Source organism: Triticum dicoccoides, chromosome 2B (assembly GCF_002162155.2).
Source record: "Triticum dicoccoides isolate Atlit2015 ecotype Zavitan chromosome 2B, WEW_v2.0, whole genome shotgun sequence".
NCBI lineage: Eukaryota > Viridiplantae > Streptophyta > Magnoliopsida > Poales > Poaceae > Triticum > Triticum dicoccoides.
In genome coordinates this window covers 607,616,331-607,624,099 of record NC_041383.1, presented here as the reverse complement: position 1 = coordinate 607,624,099, position 7,769 = coordinate 607,616,331, and positions in this window count along the sequence as shown.

The following is a 7,769-nucleotide window of genomic DNA, read 5'->3' as shown; positions in this document are numbered from 1 at the left end:
TGAAGAAGCAGCTTGAGTTGAACAAAGGTAAGTGAAACCCCGTCCATATGTCCTATAGAGGATAAAAAGTTGGTGGTGCTAATAAAAAGCATCATGGCTTTTGATAGGGACCGCGACCGAAGTGGCGACCCTGAAGGAGGCGTTGTCCGCAGCCGAAACCAAGGCGGAGACAGAGCGCACCGAGCGAGAGAAGCAAGATGCTCGGGTGGGAGAGGTGCAGCAGGAGCTCCAGGAGCTCGGCAAGAAGTTCGACTCCCTGGAGCAAGACTACAAGACGCGAGCGTCTGAGCTGGCGAAGGCCCTCCAGAGCGCGACCGACGCCAAGGCTGAAGCCCAAAAGGCCCTCCAGGAAATCCAGGCGGCCAAGAAGATAGCGGGGGGTAAGGCATTCTTTATGCAAAGCAAGCATGTGGAGGAGTCATTTATTTTACTTACACGAATCCGGAGCTCTCCAGGGGCGTTCGCAGATCTACTACACAGCACTTCGGATGCCGCGGAGTTCTATCGCGCTGAGGAGGGGAGCTCTACGGAGAAGCTGTTCTGGTCCCAATATGCTGGGGTCGAACACCTGATGCCTCTGAGTGACCAACTGAAGCAGCTGGTCGAACTCCACAATGCGGCCGAACAGGCCATGAAGGACCACATAGTCCGTATGTGGCCTGGTGAGCCCCTGCCCGACAGCTACTTTGGCTTGGTGAAGCGGATGTTGCATGCCTGTCCACGGCTAGAAGTTATCAAGAAATTCGTATGTATTGAGGGTGCCCGACGGGCCTTTGCCCGCGCGAAGATGCATTGGGCCAAACTAGATGCAGAGAAGCTCGTGAAGGATGGACCCCCGAAGGGCAAGGAGCATCGCTACCCCGAAATGTATTATAATGGCGTTATGAAGGGCGCTCGGCTTGTGGTGAATGAATGTCCTACGAACATTATCTTCGAGTAAATGTACTCATGTCATCTGTGTAATATGAGAATGAGTTTGATTGCGCTATACAATGCTTTGTTTGATTTAGAATATTACCTTCTCTGCGGCCGTTTATCAAAATCTGAAAGTAGGCCAGTCGTCGGCTTCCGCCCCCTTGTAACTAGTACTGGGGTGTTAGTGGAAAACCTAAACACTCTTTTTCCAATTTCTTGGTCCTTTAAGGAGGTGTTTAGCGCAGCGAACCAGGCAATCGGACTATTCGGCTTTATAACTCTCACTTGGCCATAGAAGTCTATAATTTTAAATTTCGGCGAAGCCCCTAGTATTTGGAAAGCGGAACTGGGGCGTTATACACGCCTAAATCGGGCAAGGCCGATTCCTCGTCTTAAGCGGAAAAAATCTTTAGGGATTTTAGTACCTCGCGAACAGCGACCAGCTCTCGCCGCATCATGACGGTCAGTTTTCGGCTTTCTCTACTGAGGTGCTCGTCCAGAAGAACTGGGACACAATCACAGTAGTTATCCCCGCGCTACCTTAGCCGATATAACGGAATGTAAGGTACCAAACCAAGGGAGCCGGGCTAACCCAACTATTAACCCAAGACATGATTCAGAGCTAATGCATATAATGCTATAAGTTCGGGGTGCCGCACTGTTGAAAGTGTTCGGCCTTTTCTTGCCATTTTATGGGGCTCAAAAGGAAGCCCCTGGCAAACTGAGCGTACCAAAATGTACGGATGCAATATTGAATAAGTATTCAATGGAAAATATGAAGATAGTAATAAGAAGCTGACGCTATGTACTACTTCCAATTTATTTGGACAATACGGCAAGGCTTACAATTAATGCATTAAGCAGAAATAAATAGGACTATTTGACATGTCCTATCCAAGGGTAGGCTACATGCGGGTATGTAAGGACAAGTATAACGATCATTGAAGAAGACCACCTAAGTATTCCCTTGTGTGCAATACCTCTTGCCTCCTTGGTGTGCCTTCTGTGATGAGTCCGATTATCTGATCTCTCTGAAGGGGCTGCCCGAAAGTGGGGATCTGAAAAAAGAAAAAATAGTATGCGGGCCTCATGGCGACTGAACTGCACTCTGGCCGTATTGTCGCCTCGCCTCCACCTATGCCCATGGTATTTTGAGCACGTAGTTGTGTACGCGTGGCACGAACGCCACTTGAATGGGGCTGGGGTGGAGGCTAGGTTGCTAATCGAGCTCCTGGCGCGCCTGACAGTCCTGTTGCGGGGTACTCCGGACTCGCTTGACAGTGTTCGGGGATGTCGTTGCCGAATTGGCTGTTTGTCGTAGGAGGCTGCTTTGTACTTCTGCCGCGAGGGCCGCAGTGTGTTCTTCCGTACGGAGGGAGCGGTCTATATTTCCATTGACTGTTATGACCCCACGAGGTCCTGGCATCTTGAGCTTGAGGTATGCATAGTGTGGTACCGCATTGAAACGAGCAAACACGGTTCGTCCAAGTAGTGCATGGTAGCCACTACGGAAAGGGATGATATCGAAGATTAACTCTTCGCTTCAGAAGTTATTCGGAGATCCGAAGACCACTTCTAGTGTTATTGAGCCTGTGCAGCGGGACTCTACCCCTGGAATTACACCTTTGAAGGTGGTTTTGGTGGGTTTGATCCGTGACGGATCGATGCCCATTTTGCGCACTGTGTCCTCATAAAGCAGGTTCAGGCTGCTGTTGTCGGTGTTCTGGGAACGGGGGTCCCCAGACTTGTCTGCCTGCGGCGTGGCTCAAGGGGCGGCCCAGCACGGCCCATCTTCATCAGCACAAGCTCAAGACCCTCGCGAGGGGCCAAGCCTCGCGGGGTGGACGACAGGAAGCTTCCTCAGGCACGGCCTCGTCAGGCTGGCTCGCGAGGAGGCGGAGAGATCAAGGCAGGGTACCTCACGAGGTGCCCATGATGCAAGCCATGATGACCAAGGGGCCAGGCGGACGCCAGCCCGCGCAGTGTCCTCCTTTCCTCTTTGGTGCAAAGGGATCAAGCGCAGGCGAGAGCATCAAGCAAAGGCATCCGTTTCGGTGCAACAAGACCAAGACCGTCGCAACGGCAGGAAGGAAGTCATTGTGGAGCCCAAGCCGGCGTCACCACCAGAGCCTTTGACAGGCGAGGACCAACTTTAGTCAGGATAAGTGTACTAGATGTTCCCCTTCAAAATGGCCAATTGTTGGCGCCCTTCCCGCTCAATATTTGGGAAGAGGCCCAGGGCCTTTGCCTATAAATAGGACTAGCCACCCACAAGGTAGAGGCATCAGGAGCATCATCTGGAAACTAGTAGGAAGAGCGGCTGAACTCCCCTAGCAGTTCATCACACCAGCTAAGAACAGACCCTCGCGAGGCTATTCTTCCTTGTATTGTTCATCATCAGCCCAAGAGGCAATCCACCACACCACACAATAGAGTAGGGTATTACACCACAATGGTGGCCCCGAACTAGTATAAACCTTGTGTATCTTGTGTTGTTCCTTTCATAGCTTAGATCCTAGCGAGGCGGCGAGGTGCAGGTAGGTAGAGGGCGAGATCTCCGCACGCACCCCAGTGTTCGAACCTAGAGGGTCTGGCAGAACCCGAAATCCGACATTCGGCGCACCAGGTAGGGGTGCACCGGAATCCACCTTCTGCCGCTTTGCGTCCCGTCGCATCGTCATCATCATGTCCGGCGACCAGGCAGGCAACCCTAATCCCTGGGCGGCCTGGACCGCCCATGCAGAGCCACTCGCCCCGGGCAACCCCATGCCCCAGGCAGCTCGCGGTCCGCAGGGCGCTGCGGGCCGCGGGCGGCGCGGACAGGCATCGATAGCTCTCACGCCGCGGCAGGTGCGGTCGGCGGCGAGGGCTTCCAACCACGCTGCGGCCACGACATCGTACACCCGACGGGAGCAGGCGAACTCGAGGGCCACGCTCACGGTAGCCCGAGAGCTACTGCAATGCAGGTTGATGGAAGGCGGTCGCGGCGTGCTGCTAGAGCGGGTGGCAGAGCTCCTAGGCTTCGCCACCTCGGGGGCTCACCCCTTCTGCACCCAACTCCCACCTCAGGTCAAGGGTGGCCCGCACGGAGGCTCCACGCACGCCCGTGCAGCCCCAAGCGGACTCCAAGGCCACCCTAACACCGGCCAGGCCGTCAGCACCGTTGCCCCTGGCCAGCGAAGAAGGACTTGCCACAACCCACGGCCCCAGTGGGCCGCCGCGCTACCACCCTCAGGTGGGCGCCTCAAGCAAAACTGCGTGGCACGCGGAGCGCTACGGCGCGGCCTTCGGGATGGCGGCCCTAGAAGAGTACGTGCCCCACATGATGGGCCAAGGGCGCGCGCATTAGGACGAACAAGGCTCGCTCCTCGGCCCAAGCTGGGGGGACGAGGCACCAGAAGCTGAGCTCTTCCAGGAGCCCCGAGAAGGCCCCGTCGGCTACGCTGAAAGCAACGATTATCGGGTACCGCTAATTCCTCAGGAGCAGGCATACGCTAACCACGGATCGCAGGAGGTACAGGTCGCCACAACGGGCGGCTACCCCACTCCCGCAGCCTCCTACCCCTCAAGAGGAGGGCGCCTGGGGCTGCAGGAGAGGGGCCAAGATCCGGCATCACCACTACGGCGTTCGGAGCAAGGTGTCCTCAGGAGGTAGGCCCTTTGCTGGGGAGGTGCCTCAGGGCCTGCCCCTGGCAGAGGACCCGTGGTCGTCGGGGGAACCGCTGGCGACCGCTCTACCCCATCGGCGGCGTCCTGGTTTCCGGTCATTGTCGGTGGCACTAGAGTGTGGCGCAAGGCAGGGCCCTCATCTGGCGATATGAAGCAAGGCCGGTACCTATGAAGAAGGCCCAGAGCCTGTGAAGCTCGCCGCCCCGTGACACTCTCACGTAATAATGAGTGGGGCTGTACACGCCCCGGAGTCTCAGGGGTGTCGGCCTCAGGCCCTGGGGCTCCCTCCCACGCCCAGTGGCAGCACATAGCTCCGCGCTGGTGAGAAGATGTCCAAGACTAGACTAGGTGCCGGACGCGGCCTTTTTCTGCTTTCGTTGCTTTTCCCTTGGCTGTCGTTTTTCCCGTTGGATTTAAGTTGGATTTGAGCTCAAAGATTTGCGTGTATTCGGGGAAGGGGTGTTTAGTCTCATTCAAGCAATCTCTCACTTTCTGATTACCACTTTGCCTCAGCTGCCTCCCCTCGTGAGCCCCTCGCGAGTCGGGCCAGGCCTAGCTTGCGTGTAGCCCAGACTGCCGTTGCCGCGCCCTCTCAGGAGGTTTTCATTACAGGTTCGATGGGCTCACTCAGGAGACGCTCGAGACACCACAACCCTCCGTAGGCTAACTCGAGGCCCACGCGGGTCGAAGGTAAACAAGCCAGCCAGCTCGTCGCAAAGTCAGCCACTTGGCGCAAGCGTATGGGTGATATTGCATCTACTAATATGCTGAATGCGAGTTTTTACATGAGGGGCTCCCCCTCCCAAAATGCTCTTACAACCTTCAGGGCAAGGTCCAAACTCTATCTACGCAGGGTAAGGAAGCAGGGACAACACGCGATCAGTCGGATAAATCCCCCAATGCATCCTCAGGGGCACCTCCTGAATCGTCACTGGCGTCGCTGGCCTCGCCGTCGCTATCCGCGTCGCCATCAGCGACGTCAGGGCCGTTCACCACATCGCCTTCATCAGCAGCCACAACCACGCTGTCGTTATCAGAAGCGAAGGCCCTGACAAGGGCATCCACGTTGTCTTCCACCCAGTGCTCCAGGTCGCCCCGGACGGCCTGGGGTACTGGGGCGATGACGGCGTCAAAGTCAAAGTTGGGGTCCATGTTCTGAAGGTGGCTGAAGACATGAGAAAAGGCGCACCCGAGCAAGGCGCGGCTCCTCTCCTCCACCAGCCTATTGGCTCCGACCGACCACGCCTCCAGCTGTGTCACCACGTCGGTGAAGAACTTAAGATTGCCAGCATAGTTGACTGCGTGGGGCTCGTCAACGGCCGCCTCGTAGATGTTACCCAAGGCTGTGTTGGCTCTCTCCCGGAGCGTGGTGAGCATGGGGCCGTGCTCATGCTCCAGGATCCACCGCTGGCGTATCTCGTCCTCGTTCTGCCGCGCAACGACCTCAGCCTCGTCCACCCGCTGGCGTAGAAGAAGCGCCTCAGTGCGTGAGGTAGTCATCTCCTCCTGCGCCACGCCGAGGGCGGCCTGGGAAGCGTCGACCCGCCGCGTCACTTCCTCCAGCTTGGCCCTCAGGGCGGCGGTCCTGCCTTCAGCCTCGACCCGGATCAACCCCATCCTCTCCTCAAACTCGCGCTCAAGGTTCAAGCGGGCCATCGCCATCCCGCGTTCAACCTCTTCGGGCCTCGCGCGCGGCGACGTCATCCTCCGCCTGCATCGCCAAACGCTCTCTCGTCTCCAGACGTTCAAGATCGCGTGTGTGCTCAGAAGCTTCCAGCGTCAGTGCCTCCTCACGCCTCAGGAGCTCTGCCTGGTCGACCGAAGCCACCTTCATCGATGCAAGGGCTATCTCACGCAGCTCCACCTACTGCTCCAGGGAGTGGCACCGGGCCTGGAGTTCCCGCACCCGCTCCTCCACTGCCTCACGCTGCCGGTCAGCCTCTCGGGCCTCCTCGACGGCTCGGGAACGGGCCTCCCGAGAGGCCGCCAGCAATGGCTCGGCCTCCTCATTGTCGAGGTCATGCTGGTGGCGCGCAAGGGCAACAGCCGCCTTCAGCTTGCGCCTATCTTCAGCCAGGCGCAGGCCCTCAGCCTCAAGGTGCGCATCTTCATCAGCAAGCTCTTCACCAAGCCAGCTCACCATGTCAGCCGCCCTCCGGAGAAACCCTTGGAGAAGAAAGCGACGCCTCCGGGCGCGCTCGAGCATGTCTTCCGTGCCGTCATCCGCCCCAAGTAAGCGCGGGGGCCGTGAATCGGCACTCCCCCTCTGGGCAGGGGGCTGGGGGCTGGTGCCTTCACGATGCCGGGCGCGCCTCCCCAGAAGCCCGGCCAGGAGCCAGCCCATCCCCAAATGAACAGCACAGGGCCGACCGCAGCCAATCGCCATCCATGACCAGACGTGAAGCCCAAGGCAGGCTGGCTATACCCCGAGAAGGCTCACGAAGGAGGGTCACAAGGCGTGGAGAGCCGCGATGCACCACATGATGGATCACCTCTCCGACCGGCCTCACCGCGAGGGCTCTGCTTGACCTCGGAGCGCTCGAAGACGGTGGAGGGGGCGGAGCCTGGGGGATGGCTCCTCAGCCATCTCCGTGAGCTCAGCAGGAAGGGCCCTGCAAAGCAAGGATCAGCCAAAGCAACGGGAGGATCAGGAGCTAGGAAAGGGGAAGGCTTACGCATCAATGGCGAAATACTTCCTGCGCTTTAGCAGGCGGCAAGGGTAATCATCACCCAAGGCCTCCCTTCTCTTCCGGAGAGCCTCGAAGTCCACTCAGAAGCGGCCCAAGAGTTGAGCGCAGGGGTCAGCCTGCGGCGAGGAAGAAGCGTCAAGGTGCCCAGCGTCAGGGGCGTCGTCCTGATGCACGCCGCCGGTCGCCTCGCCAAGAAGGGTAGCTGGGGCCCCACGGGCCTCAACAACGGGCGCTGCGGGCAGCGGCTCAACGCCTTCAGCCGTAGCAGTACGGGCCTTATGAGGTGCCCCCTCAGGAGTGCCACCTGGTGTCGTCACCCCGGCGGGGGGCCCCCTCAGCCTCTAGCGGCCCATGCCTCCCTGCTCCGCCACTCGAGGGAGGACCACCGTGGGCGATTGGAAGGGCAGTCACCACCACTGGGTTCTCGCGAGGCCCAGTGAGGCCAGCGGGGCGCAGCCCCCGTTCGTCGAATTCGGGCATTTGATTCACAAAGTC